At 43.2% G+C, this 15000-nt stretch overlaps 1 protein-coding gene and 1 long non-coding RNA gene across 2 annotated transcripts in view; one reads left to right on the top strand and one right to left on the bottom strand.

The window, feature by feature from the left end:
• Positions 1 to 15000, top strand: part of kcnip4a (potassium voltage-gated channel interacting protein 4a) — a 212489-nt gene that overhangs the window by 8897 nt on the left and 188592 nt on the right. The gene's annotated exons all lie outside the window — the stretch shown is intronic.
• LOC121689855 lies at positions 6767 to 8933 on the bottom strand. The gene is made up of 3 exons (XR_006024892.1): positions 8831 to 8933; positions 7368 to 7432; positions 6767 to 7021 (listed from the first exon to the last, which is right to left on the bottom strand). It is a non-coding gene; the product is annotated as an uncharacterized LOC121689855 (long non-coding RNA).

Raw genomic sequence — 15000 nt, 5'->3', positions numbered from 1 at the left:
TAAACCAAACTGCAACTCCCATCGCAAAAGGCAAATGCTGAAAGAACCTACCCCCTCCCTCTATGCCAACCCTACCCCCTCCCTTCATGCCAACCCTACCCCCTCCCCTCATGCCAACCCTACCCACTCCCTTCATGCCAACCCTACGTGTGGTAACGTGTGGTACTGTACACATGTAATGGAATGTGGTGCTTCCAACTCAGCGGTTAGAAGCGTTCTTAAGGTTAGGACTGTGAGGCCTTACACGGTTCAACACAACGCAGGTTACATAAGCTTAGATCGTGATGCTCTTTCATGTTAGCATAGTTGTTGGGCAGCCGTGGCCTACTGGTTAGCGCTTCGGACTTGTAACCGGAGGGTTGCTGGTTCGAACCCCGACCAGTAGGCACGACTGAAGTGCCCTTGAGCCAGGCACCTGACCCCTCACTGCTCCCCGAGCGCTGCTGTTGTTGCAGGCAGCTCACTGCGCCGGGATTAGTGTGTGCTTCACCTCACTGTGTGTTCACTGTGTGCTGAGTGTGTTTCTCTAATTCACGGATTGGGATAAATGGAGAGATCAAATTTCCCTCACGGGATCAAAAGAGTATATATATACTTATACTTATATATATATATATATATAGCATCATCATTAGCATCATGGTTAAGCTTAGACCGGGATACTGTTTTATGTTAGCATAGCGTCATCCAATGCATGGCTAAATTTAGCTCTGCTAAGCTGACAGCCTAAAGCAGAGGAAGTTTCCATTCTCTCAGCAAACAAACAGTGTGTGTGTGTGTGTGTGTGTGTAGGACGAGGCAGGGTTGTTCACATATACACACACACACACTAGGTCCAGGCCCCACACTTGATATGTTACTTGAGACACCAGCAGATCACAGGACTTGAGTTCAGACACTCTGGCCCATGCGAGACACACACACACACACACACACACACACTAACACGTACACACGTACACACACACGTACACACGCGTACACACACACACACGTACACACACACACATGTACACACACACACATACACACACGTACACAGACACTCACGTACACACACACACACACACGTACAAACACACACGTACACACACACACGTGTACACACACACACACACACACGTACACACACACACGTACACAGACACTCACGTACACAGACACTCACGTACACACACACACACGTACACACACACACGTACACACGTACACAGACACACACACGTACACACACACGTACACACACACACACATACACACACACACGCACACACACATACGCACATTGGAAGAAGAACGGATACATCTATCATTTAGTCAGTTACTCTCCCTCTCCCTCTCTCTCTCTCACACACACACACACACACACACATACTCACTGCTGTTGGCATCAGTACACATTCCAGCTGATGAGAGGCACTGATTAGCAGCATGTGTGTGTGTCTTCACATGTGTGTGTGTGTGTGTGTGTGTCCTAACATCCCAAGCATCAGGTCATGTATCCCATCTGAAATGAAGACGTTTGGCTGTGATCACATGCAAACGGTTCATGAGTCCTGTATGTGTGTGTGTGTGCACATCCACATGTGTGTGTGTGTGTGTCTGTGTGTGTGTACGTGTGTGTGTGTGTGTGTGTACGTGTGTGTGTGTGTGTGTGTGTGTACATGTGTGTGTGTGTGTGTGTGTACGTGTGTGTGGTGGTTCCTGCGCTGCTCAGGTAGCCTAGTTGAGCTGCTAATGGCCTGTGCTCTATAAATAAGAAGGTGATTGTGTGTATATATGTGTGTGTGTGTCTGTGTGTGTGTGTGTGTGTGCTGATGGCCTGTGCTTTATAAATAGGAAGGTGATTGTGTGTGTGTGTGTGTGTGTGTGTGTGTGCTGATGGCCTGTGCTCTATAAATAGGTGATTGATACTGGCTACCAGTCCAGACGCCTCCAGGTACAGATGACTTTCACGCACTTGTGCACACACACATACATTTATATATATATATGTATGTATATATATATATATATATATATATATATATATATATATATATATATACACTGTACACTCTCTCTCTCACACACACACACACACACACACACACTCTCACACATTCCCACTGCCAGCACTCATAGATGCGTTCACTTTTGCCACTGCAGCCATATATTGAGGTCATGACCCCTGACCTTTCAGAGTGAGAGGGCTTTGAGCATAGATATTAGCAAGCTAGATACCGCATTGTCCGTCGAGTGCTATCAGGTGGCATACGTGAACGCGGCCGCTATATTTCTGGGGGCAAACACCTGTCTGATTTCCAGTCAGAGACACCTGTCTGATTTCCAGTCAGAGACACCTGTTTCTCCATTGGTCTCCAGTGATGGCGACGTACACAGGTGTCAGGGCGCTCCTCTCCTGGTTAAAGCTCTTAAAGTTCAAGTTATTTTTTGCAGTCTTATGGCCTTGTGTCCACCAATCGCGTTTTTTGCACTGACAGCACCCTCAACCTCATTTTCAGAGCACTTTGTCAAGTGTTTATTGTTGCTAGGTTACAAAGTTTTGAATGGTCGTCAAGAGAGAAGTGACATTGACGAGGCCAGCGCTGTTCTAAGAGTTGAACAGATTTCAACTTCCAGCTCTCTGAACGCTGCGGAAAATAACGGTCAGCGCCGAGGGCTTTTCGCTGTGAACACAACTTCATAGGATTTGTATAGAAAATAGCCACCGTAAGTGCAAAAAACATGATTGGTGGACACAGGCCTTAAGTGCTTATAGAACCGAGCGGAGTCTTCAGTGATATGTTTTAGAGCCGAGCAGAGTCTTCAGTGATATGTTTTAGAACCGAGCGTACAGTAGTCTTCAGTGATATGTTTTAAAACCGAGCGGAGTCTTCAGTGATATGTTTTAGAACCGAGCGGAGTCTTCAGTAATATGTTTTAGAGCCGAGCGTACAGTAGTCTTCAGTGATATGTTTTAGAACCGAGCGTACAGTAGTCTTCAGTGATATGTTTTAGAACCGAGCGGAGTCTGTCGTTAAAAACCTTGGCATTCAGCTTGACTCCACCCTTAGCTTTGATCCTCATATCAAATCACTCACTAACTGCTTTTTTTCACCTCCGTAACATTGCCCGCGTCCGACCCTTCCACTCTGCTAGTGATGCACAGACTCTTTCATTATGTCCTGTTTAGATTACTGCAACTCACTTTTCCTTGGTCTCCCCACTAAAACCCTTCAAAGTCTACAATATATTCAAAACTCTGCAGCTAGGCTAGGAACGCCCATACCAGACGATCAGCACACATCACCCCCATTCTCCATCAACTCCATTGGCTACCAGTTCCGTCCCGGATCAAATATAAAGTACTACTACTCACCTTCAAAGCCCTCTACAACCTTGCTCCCCCCTACATCTGCGACCTCCTGACCCCTTACACTCCCTCCTGCTCACTCAGATCCTCTGACCAAAACCTCTTGGCTGTCCCCGCTCCAGACTCTCTTCCCTGGGTGGCAGGTCCTTCAGTGCCTTGGCCCCCAAACTCTGGAACTCCCTCCCCCAACCTCTTCGTGCCTGTCCTTCTCTTCCTTTCTTCAAAGCACATCTCAAGACCTTTCTGTTTAATGATCACTTCTCCTCCACACCCAACACATAGCTCCATACAGATAACTTGTCTTTGTTGTATTGTTTTGCTTGTTTGTTATTGTGTTTCCCTGCCTTTGTCTCTGTTGTATTGTTTTGTTTGTTTGTTATTGTGTTTCCCTGCCTTCCTACTATGTAAAGCAACCTTGGGTTTGAGAAAGGCGTTATATACAGTAAAATAAACTTATTATTATTATTATTATTCAGTAATATGCTTTAGAGCCGAGCTTAGTCGTGTAGTCTTCAGTGATATGCTTTAGAGCCGAGCGGAGTATTCAGTGATATGCTTTAGAGCCGAGCGGAGTATTCAGTGATATGTTTTAGAGCCGAGCTTAGTCGTGTAGTCTTCAGTGATATGTTTTAGAGCCGAGCGTAGTTTTCAGTGATATTTTTTATAGCCGAGCGTACAGTAGTATTCAGTGATATGTTTTAGAGCTGAGCGGAGTCTTCATTGATATGTTTTAGAGCCGAGCGTACAGTAGTATTCAGTGATATGTTTTAGAGCTGAGCGGAGTCTTCATTGATATGTTTTAGAGCCGAGCGTAGTCTTCCTCTCCCTGAGTGATGAAGCTGCTCGTGGAGCCTCTTGTTATTCCGCTCACGGTGGCTGTCGGGTGGGTAATGAGCGGCCATTACTGAAACATTTGGCTAATGGATTCCTGACAGACCAGAAGGCTAGAGGGCAGCGCGTCTTTAATAATACATGCTGATTGGACAGAACTATCAGGGATCTGACTGGCCTGCCTTACAGTCTTACACACACACAGGCTCACACGAGCACACACACACGCTCACAAGCGCCCACACACACACACACACTGATTCTCTCTCCAGTACTTCTAGTGACACCTGTGTGCCTTCACTAGAGAACATCATATTTAATGTCTTCGAACATTCATCAGTACATTAGTGATTAGCATGGGGCATACAAATAGACACACACACGCACACACACACACATAGGGGCAGCCGTGACCTACTGGTTAGCACTTCGGACCTGTAACTGGAGGGTTGCCGTTTTGAACTCCGACCAGTAGGCACGGCTGAAGTACCCTTGAGCAAGGCACCTAACCCCTCACTGCTCCCCGAGCGCCGCTGTTGATGCAGGCAGCTCACTGCGCCGGGATTAGTGTGTGCTTCACCTCGCTGTGTGTGTTTCACTAATTCACGGATTGGGATAAATGCAGAGACCAAATTTCCCTCACGGGTTCAAAAGAGTATATATACTTACTATACATACACACAGGCGCGCGCGCACACACACACACACACACACACAGGCTCACAAGTGCACACATTCGCATTCACAACCCATTAGCTGAAGAGAGGGCCATCCTGGCTGAAAATCTCAGTTAATCCACAGAGCAAAGGGCAGTGTGGTACAGTGAAGGCTCATGGGAGCTGTAGTTTCCGGCATAGATACAGTGAAGGTTCATGGGAACTGTAATTTCTGGCATGGATGCAGTGAAGGCTCATGGGAGCTGTAGTTTCCGGTGTGGATATGGTGAAGGCTCATGGGAGCTGTAGTTTCCGGTGTGGATACAATGAAGGCTTATGGGAGCTGTAGTTTCCCGTGTGGCGGCATAGATACAGTGAAGGCTCATGGGAGCTGAAGTTTCCGGTGTGGATACAGTGAAGGTTCATGGGAGCTGTAGTTTTTGGTGTGAATACAGTGAAAGCTCATGGGAACTGTAATTTCCGGCATGGATACTAGGGATGTTAACCGGTAGCCGTTTAACCGGTGGTTGACCGAATCAACGTTGACCGGTTAAAATTTTCTTCCACCGGTTAAAAAAACCAAAACAAACAAAAAACACTATTTTTAAAGGCACAATCCGTCAGGATTTCGTTTTATTTAATTCACACTCCACACGCCAATCCAGTTGGGGGCAGCATGTAGGAAAACAATGATTTGCTAGTGGTAGAAACGACGAAACGCACATTGCCCATGTCTCCTCCTCCCTCCCCCGTCTCCTCCTCCCCCGTCTCCGTTTTCGCTATCTATCTGTCTATCCCTATGTGTCTATCAGAGAATGTCTCTGTGTCTATGGTCGCCGCCTAGAAAAAAAATCCGGAAAATGTCTTCTTCAAGCGGCTCACCCTTACCCGATCACTACATATAACAGTTTTTATTAACGTTTTGCTTTTCACACTGGTATTGTTGGTAATGAGACATTTGAGAAATAAATACAAATTTGCTAGCGGCATTTGGCAAGAGAGCCTCAGCAAAGGCTAGGCCTGCGTGTAGTAGCGATTGTATGGATGGATAAAACTGAAAATAGTAATGAGGTATTTTTTTCGGGTGGAGACTGACGATGAAGATTACATCCCCCTGCATCGAGTCAGACAAGGGTGGGCAAACGTAAGGGCCAGGCAAAGAAGAAAAGGCCTGGGTGTCTAGTGTCAGTCCCAGACCTGGAGAGAACAGTACAGGGACGGCTCGAGCTGTCAGAGCAGCCAGAGAGCGCGCTGACCAGCAGAGGCGTTTGGAGAACAGTCACCGTGAGAGTCTGGCAGCAACACAGGTGTTCTTGCTACGTAGCCAGTAACTAAAATGCTCTATGTAGTCAGTGGTTACAGCCAATCGTTCTGTTTACTATTAGAGGTCATTATTATTACCATTTATTACACGGCTCTTTATAATGCTGTAGAATGCTCCATTCACTCCGATGGGACTTCCCAACGTCCTACGGTCTGATAATTTTTAATACCGGACTGTTGCTAAATATAACCAGAGAATGTCAAGGAAAGTGAAACTCGGCAGGCCCCGGCCAGCGCTGCATCACTGTCGGGAGATATACCACGATAATGACCGCCTTACAGAACGTTATTCCTTACACAATCATCCTCTACAACTAACAATAAAACTTTCTAAGAGCACAGTGGCTACATTTCATGTAACATAAAGAATACCTGAATTATGACTAAAGTGGTATGTTCATCTTTTCCTTTGCACCTTTAGGCTATGAGTTCATATTTAAAACTATGGGCACAAATGTCAAGAGCCAAAGCTACCACTTGAAATTACATATTAGTTTAAACAACTCTTTAACAACAAATAGATTCTAAGAAGTCAGGAACAGGAGAGAAAAGCATGATGTTAGTATACCAATCTTGATCAAAGAACACTTTCAGGCACAACCAATGTTTCACCAATCCTGATTCTTGGTATTTATTATAAAACTACAAGACAGGAATAAACTTTACATCTACCAAGTGCAACAACATGAATAGAAATGTAACTTTTGGACTATATGAGGCAGGAGGGAAGCAGCTGGGCACATGGATAGTCCTTAGCAGTCTTCAACAGCAAGAAGTTTTCAGGCTTCATGTTGATGAGCCACAGGAAATGAAGAGGTGATCTGCAGCAGGAAATTCAACCTGTTGACACACCAATCTGAATGAAAGAACATGAACAAATCAGAGCAGGACAGGACCTCTTAATCTGGGGGTTGGGACCCCATTGTGATTGTGAAAACTGCTGGAATTAGTTCTTAAACATAAAGCTACTGTGTCACTAGTCACTGTTTCTACTGTTTTTTAAAGCCTACTTACAAAGATTACTAGATTCCTCTAAATATTACAAACAGCTTATGAAACAGCAACACTGGCATCTGTCTGGGGAGCAGGGTTTGCTTGACCAACTTTTTAGGAACCTCTGCAGCAGGAAACAAATTACTACCTGGGCATTAGCTAAGCATTTTGCCACATTACTGAAATTAGATGATATTACATTTTCCTACCTGTTGGGCAACAGCAATGTAATCGTTACACCTTCATAGGGGAGGACTGGACTGGAATTCTGATCCTGTGAAAACAGATACAAACACACACATGGGTATATTGTGACATGTTTGAAGAGCTTCAAAGGAAAATGGTGATGCTATTTTGCAACAGGCCCGACACAATCTAAGCAACTTATAATGTTACCGGAGATAGAGGATGGTATTCTAACGTAGCTGAAAGTTATCCTAATCGTGTAGAACTAGCATTAGTTGTAATTTTAGTATCTTATGCTGCCAACATAATTCGTTAACGAGACCACAAGCCAGTGAACATTCACCAATATCAAAATGTATTTATTGCATATTGGAACATTACACTCCATGTATTGTGTAGGACACAAAACTTGGTCACGTACAAATAATAGTATTTGGCAAACTGCTTAGCATATGCAGCAAGGACGCTATCGCTAAGTTGGTAACGTTAGCAATGGCGGTTAAACGAAGTCAATTTACCGCGATCTACAGCTGACAAACATTACCTAGTGGCTCGAGAGCTAATTCTACAATATCTCCTTTGCTTAATGTATTTGCATTATGTATTTATTGCATATTGGAACATTACACTCTATGTATTGTGTAGGGCACAAAACTTGGTCACGTACAAATAATAGTATTTGGCAAACTGCTTAGCATATGCAGCAAGGACGCTATCGCTAGGTTGGTAACGTTAGCAATGGCGGTTGAACGAAGTCAATTTACCGCGATCTACAGCTGACAAACATTACCTAGTGGCTCGAGAGCTAATTCTACAATATCTCCTTTGCTTAATCAAAATTATGAATTATGTTTAACAGATGTTTACTTACCAGTCAAGAAGAAATGTCGCAAGAAAAACTCAGTAGCCTATTAGCGCTTTCTTTGTAGCCCTACATCCAGCTCTGAGTGTTAGTATAAGTATATATACTTTTTTGATCCCGTGAGGGAAATTTGGTCTCTGCATTTAACCCAATCGGTGAATTAGTGAAACATACTGCACACAGTGAGGTGAAGCACACACTAATCCCGGCGCAGTGAGCTGCCTGCTTTAACGGCGGCGCTCGGGGAGCAGTGAGGGGTTAGGTGCCTTGCTCAAGGGCACTTCAGCCGCGGCCCACGGGGCTCGAACCGGCAACCCTCCGGTTACAAGTCCAGAGTGCTAACCAGTGGGCCACGGCTGCCTGGTTGCTAGCTTCTTCAAACTTTGCAAACTCAGCTGGGTGTTGTTACAATTGCGGCGCACGAGTGTATTTGACCGGCATAAAATCGGCATGTCTCAGATTGACCGGCCGGTCGCCGGTCATGGCCGATCACGTGAAAATCGGCCGATTCCGGTCACCAGCCGATCTATCGGTGCATCTCTAGTCCTTAGCAGTCTTCAACAGCAAGAAGTTGGGCTAACGAGTCAGGCTTCATGACGAGTCAGGCTTCAGATGTTTACTTACCAGTCAAGAAGAAATGTCGCAAGTTCAGAATCGAACTGCATCTCCTTGCTATCCAAGCTGTCTCCATCGGTGGACAGCACTCCCTAGATTAACATGTATTTGCTTGCTTCCCATCTGATATTCTTTTCGCCTCAGATCGAGTTTTTTTTAGATGGAGGTCTCTTCAGTCTTTTCCTAGAACTAGATTCGGCCATTCTTGCAGTACACTTCACTGTAGAACTTGAACTCCGTGGGGGAGGGGAGGAGCAGGAGGGGGTGGGAGCAGAGCGTGCGTAATTGCATTGTCTCTTTCTCGACTGCTCTGGGCTGCACTGAAGACGTCAGACATAAACTGGTATTGCAAGACTGGACGACCCGGGGCTAGTCGGTTAGCACGCTAATTCTGGAGATCTCTGCAATGCTATGCATATTCTTCGATTAGAAAATGTCAGTAGTGTTATTTCTTCACATTCTATTGATATGTATAGTTGATTTTTGAATGCATTACACTTCAAAAGTTCACAAAAAAGACACATTGTGCCTTTAAAGCTCCCGAATGCCAGCCAGCGTCTGTTATTACACTGCGCACACACGTGTTATTGGTGTTGTATTGTATGGGGCGATATGATCACTCAATATCTAAAAATGATAAATGTGAGCATGAGCCGTCCCACGGCGGAATTTATTAAGCACAACCACGACAGGAACTTATTGCAAAGGATTTTGTGCAGCACGCTACAGAGGCTGTTGGCAATCGGTACGTCTTTTTTACGAAGACGTTGGTTAATATACTTTCCTGTAACACCACCAAATGTAGCGTTCTCTGTTTGTGACTTTGTAACGTGAGCTTTTTATAGCCCGAGCTCGGTGCCGCGTTGCATGGAAGGTCGACGTTGTGCGTAATGTGTGCCTGTGCGTGGGTGTGCAGGGAAAGCAATTATTTTTCTCCCCAAAACAAAACCCTTATTCCTCCACAAGTAGTGGACAATGATTGGGGAAAATGTATAATACAAAGGGCACGAACTAACATTGTGTGACGGGAGCCTAACCATTCTAAAATGGGGGGATAACTTGTTTCACGGGCAGAGAAAGACGCGCGCCAGGACACGGGTATCATAAATGGCAGTTATAGAATTTTCGGTGACTGACTTTAACCGGTTAATGAGGCTCAGTGGCCGGTTAAGATTTGTTTAAAATTTCGCCATCCCTAGTGGATACAGTGAAGGCTCATGGGAACTGTAGTTTCTGGCGTGCTCCATTTGTCTGCCCGAGGTTGTGTCCAAACTCACTCAGCTCATTTGAACCCCCAATTTGAAATTCCAAGACGGCTGTGCCCATACCAGTAAGTAAGAGCCATAGATATACTGTTTATTAGCAGCTCTGTATATACGTATATAGTTTATTAGCAGTGTAACCGACTTTAACCAGTCAGTTACATGATTAATAAATAAACAGTCTTTCAATGGCTAGAAGTGATCCAGAGGAGGCGAAGAGTTGATTTGTCAGCATTTATTCCTGGTCAGGAAGACAACAGACAGCAATCAATGGATGTGCAGACGAAATTGAGTTCTGGCATCCCCTTTCCAGACTTCCAAAACGTGAGAGACAAATAAAAATGCATAGATACTGTAAGCTATATACTGTTAAATGCAGATACTGTAAGCTATATACTGTTCAGTACATTCATATATACTGTAAGCTACATAATGTAAGATATATACTGTTAAATGCATAGATACTGTAAGCTACATAATGTAAGCTATATACTGTTCAGTACATTCATACATACTGTAAGCTGCATAATGTAAGGTATATACTGTAAGCTGCATACTGTAAGCTATATACTGTTCAGTACATTCATAGATACTGTAAGCTGCATACTGTAAGCTATATACTGTTCAGTACATTCATACATACTGTAAGCTGCATAATGTAAGCTACATAATGTAAGCTATATACTGTTCAGTACATTCATAGATACTGTAAGCTACATACTGTAAGCTATATACTGTTCAGTACATAATGTAAGCTACATACTGTTCAGTACATTCATACATACTGTAAGCTGCATAATGTAAGCTACATACTGTTCAGTACATTCATACATACTGTAAGCTGCATAATGTAAGCTATATACTGTAAGATACATACTGTAAGCTATATACTGTAAGCTATATACTGTTCAGTACATTCATAGATACTGTAAGCTACATAATGTAACCTATATACTGTTCAGTACATTCATAGATACTGTAAGATACATACTGTAAGCTACATACTGTAAGCTGCATAATGTAAGCTGCATAATGTAAGCTATATACTGTAAACTATATAATGTAAACTATATAATGTAAGCTACATAATGTAAGCTGCATAATGTAAGCTTCATACTGTTCAGGACATTTTGTTCAATACAGTGTGAAATAAACAGCCTACAATAGTAGTAGCCATGCACTTGATCGTATAGTACAATATAGTATAGTATAGGTTACAATATACAAAACATGAAATAAACCGTACAGTAATAAGAGACATGACAAATCTTAGTTTTATACATTTTCTAAGGCAAACATACCTGGAAGACAACAGACAGGGCAATCAATGGATATGCAGACGAAAGAGTTCAGGCATCCTACAAAGTAATGCACCCGTTAGCACCCAGTCAAACGCCTACTCAGATAACAATCGGTTTTCTTCACATGAAGTTACAACGCTAATTTGCATATTCAATCTAATAAAACATCGGAGGTGTCACAGAACATTCTTGCATCGTATAAAAGGCAGTAAAATAAGAAATACACAGTTTTAAAGGATTTCAACTTTGCAGGATTTACAAAGCCAGCTTACCCCTTCCAAAACGTGAGAAAGTCTGCAGGTGTGTAACACCAATTAATGCCCCATCGGAAACAATAGCAAAACCATTAACGGAACCATTAAAACAGGGGTGTCCAAACTTTTTGCAAAGAGGGCCAGATTTGATAAAGTGAAGATGCCCGGGGGCCAATAGTTTGTTCGGACATTTTTTAACTACAAAAGTTTCATGCAAATACACACTCTTATAAAACAATTTTCATTGTCACAATTATCTTTATTTTTCAAATGACAAAATAACCAAATATAAGCCACTCAGGCAGATGTGAACAACTCTAAAAACACAAATTCTGCCTTTCATTCAGAGTCAGATAACATTGAACAAACTGTATGAAATACCTTAAATTTACATGAGTTTAAAAATATCTTTGCCTCATGAACATTTAAAACAGGAGTTATGAGTAATGCAAAGTTGTCTGTTATTATTAAATCATAAAACAAGTGAATTTTGCTCTTGTCATTTACAATATCTTTCAGAAAATAATAGTTTGTGTCACATCTACAGGTTCATAACATCAACAGTAATAACCAAATCTTACTCAAGAGTTTAATAAAAAATAAGTGCCATAAATCCAAGTGCATAAATGTTTTTTTTGGCTTTTCACTGTTGATAGTGACAGATGTTACCGTTCAAAATACTCAATTTCAGATTGATCAAGAAACAGATAACTTGCTGACACTAATGAGAAGGGTGATACTGAGATCTGGATTTCAGTAAAGAGGCCAGGTCTGGTTTGAGGGCAGTGGTTGAAATGCGTAAAATGTCACGCAAATGGGAGTCACTTAGTCTTGACCTCAATCGGTTCTTGTTGAAGTTCATGACACAAATATGTGGAGCCAAATAAGCTCAGCATTTTCTTAGCAAATGTTCGCATTTCTGGAAACTTGTCTTTATCCAGCTTGCAGTAAAAGTCAACAAGAGAAAGCTGCTGGTGTTTGCCGCGCCATTCATCGTCACACTGCAGCTCAATGAGCTCCAGCTGCAGCTGTGGAGGAGCATCGTCAGGGTCCACGGAGAAGGGAGAAGACAAAAGCAGCATGTCCTTTTCAATAACTGCACAATCCCGAAAGCGTTTGTTAAAGGGGAACTTGGCAACTATTTCAATGTAATAAACCCGTTTAGAAATCATTTGGATGGTTAAATGACCTGTTCCGGTGAAAATGGTGACTTTTCCCGCTGCGCCTAGCGTCCCCAGGAGAAAAACCAACCTTGCAACATTGAGACTACCGTCCCGGAAAGAGAAGTGAGAAACAAGAAACTCGTTTTAAATCGTGTTTCTTACCTTGTAACATCCACATTGTCTGCCGAACTTATGCTAACTGTTTTGCTAGCTTGTAAACAAATCCATGTGCTTTATCGTTACCTTTTTCCACAGTTTGAAATAGCATAATGCACAATTTCTCCAGCAGAGGGGGAAATCCTGCCAAGTTTCCCTTTAAATTCCACAGAAAGAGATGCGATAGCTGTTGCATAACTCTTCATTTGCGTACCGATGTTGTCCTGTGGGAAACTGTCAATGACCTTTTTCAAAGCTGGGAAGTGCGCGGTGCAGGGCTCTGTTTGGGACAAGTGTCTTTGGAAAAGTTGCAGCTTGGTTCCAAAGGCTTTGATGTGAGCGTATAGCTCGCTCACCACTGCATCTCGTCCTTGAAGATTAACATTCAGCGCATTCAGATGCTTCGTTATGTCAACCAAAAAAGCCAAATCTGCCAGCCATACAGGATCGGACAGTTCTTCCATCGGCTGCCCCTTTTCACTCAAAAACTGTCCAATTTCCTCTCTGAGAGCGAAAAATCGCTGCAGTGCGGACCCCTGACTTAGCCACCTCACATCGTTGTGATATATTACGTCTCCGTATTCAGCCTGGATGTCAAGCAAGAACTGCTGAAACTGTCGGTGGTATAGTGCTTTAGAGCGAATAGAATTGATTGCCTTTACCACTGGTTTCATAACATGATCAAATTTGAGATGTTTGGCGCAGAGAGCCTGTTGGTGAATTATACAGTGAAGTTTAATGGCGTTACCTCCTTCTTCGCTGACTTTATTGCAGATCAGTGTGGACAATCCACTTCGCTCACCAGCCATGGCAGGCGCACCATCGGTAATGATCCCAGAAACTTTACTCCATAGTAGTTTCATATCATCTACAGCTTCACAAACAGAAACGAATAAATCCGATCCTCTGGTTTGGCCTTTCATGCTTTGGAGGTCCAGCAGCTCCTCTGTTATGTTCATGTTATTGTCAACTCCTCTTAAAAAAATCAGTAGCTGTGCAGTGTCAGATGCATCTGTGCTTTCATCGCAGGCTAATGAGAAATAATCAAAAGCCTCTCCCCTGTCCCCCAGTTGGCTCTGAATATCCGCCGATATATCCTCAACTCTCCGTGCCACAGTGTTACGTGCCAGGCAAACATTTGCAAATTATTGCTTCTTCTCAGGGCAAATGTTCTCCACCATTTTCATAACACAGTCTTTGATAAATGTACCTTCAGTAAAAGGTTTGCCATGTTTAGCTATTAACATGGCCACTTCGTAGCTTGCTTTGGTGATATTTTCTTTTGACTCATAGGCCCGCGTGAAGAATCGCTGTTGTGATGCCAGTGAAGCTTGGAGCTGCTTCACTTTTTCAGCACGGTCACTCCCTGTTAGCTTGTCGTATGTGTTAGCATATTTAGTCTGGTAGTGTCTCTTTACGTTGAAATCCTTAAACAAGGCAACCGTCTCTTTACAAATTAGACAAACACAATTGCCTTGATTTTCAGTGAAGAAGTATTGTAATTCCCATTTCTCTTGAAAGCGGCGGCCCTCACTGTCAACTTTCCTCGTTTTCTTTGCAGTGGCCATGGCAGAAATGAGCGGAGAGGGGTTCGCAGCACCGATGCAGAGACTGATAGTATTAAAGTGGTGCTGCCACCATTTGGTGAAAGGAGGAATTACAGTTTCAAGTTTTATGATTTATTTATTCTGTTTGACAGTGCAGGCGGGCCATAAATAATACATTATAAGACCGAAGCTGCGGGCCGTATGAAATCTGACCGCGGGCCGTGATTGGCCCCCGGGCCGGACTTTGGACATGCCTGCATTAAAATATTAACATATATTACAAAAGAGATTTGGGGAAGTTCACTAAAGAGACCAAACTTTATTTATACTTAATTATGCCTTTGCTGCAACAGCTCTGTCTGATTTGTGTCTCATGTCGCTATGCTGCTATCATGTTTGTTTGTGTAAAATACTGTGTAATGCTTCATTACAAAATGGTATTGCTATAGCTGCTAACAATTGCTAACAACAGACAACTGCTAACAACAGACAATTG

The sequence above is a fragment of the Alosa sapidissima genome, chromosome 18, assembly GCF_018492685.1.
Source record: "Alosa sapidissima isolate fAloSap1 chromosome 18, fAloSap1.pri, whole genome shotgun sequence".
Classification (NCBI taxonomy): Eukaryota; Metazoa; Chordata; class Actinopteri; order Clupeiformes; family Clupeidae; genus Alosa; species Alosa sapidissima.
This window is presented reverse-complemented; position numbering and strand designations above follow the sequence as displayed.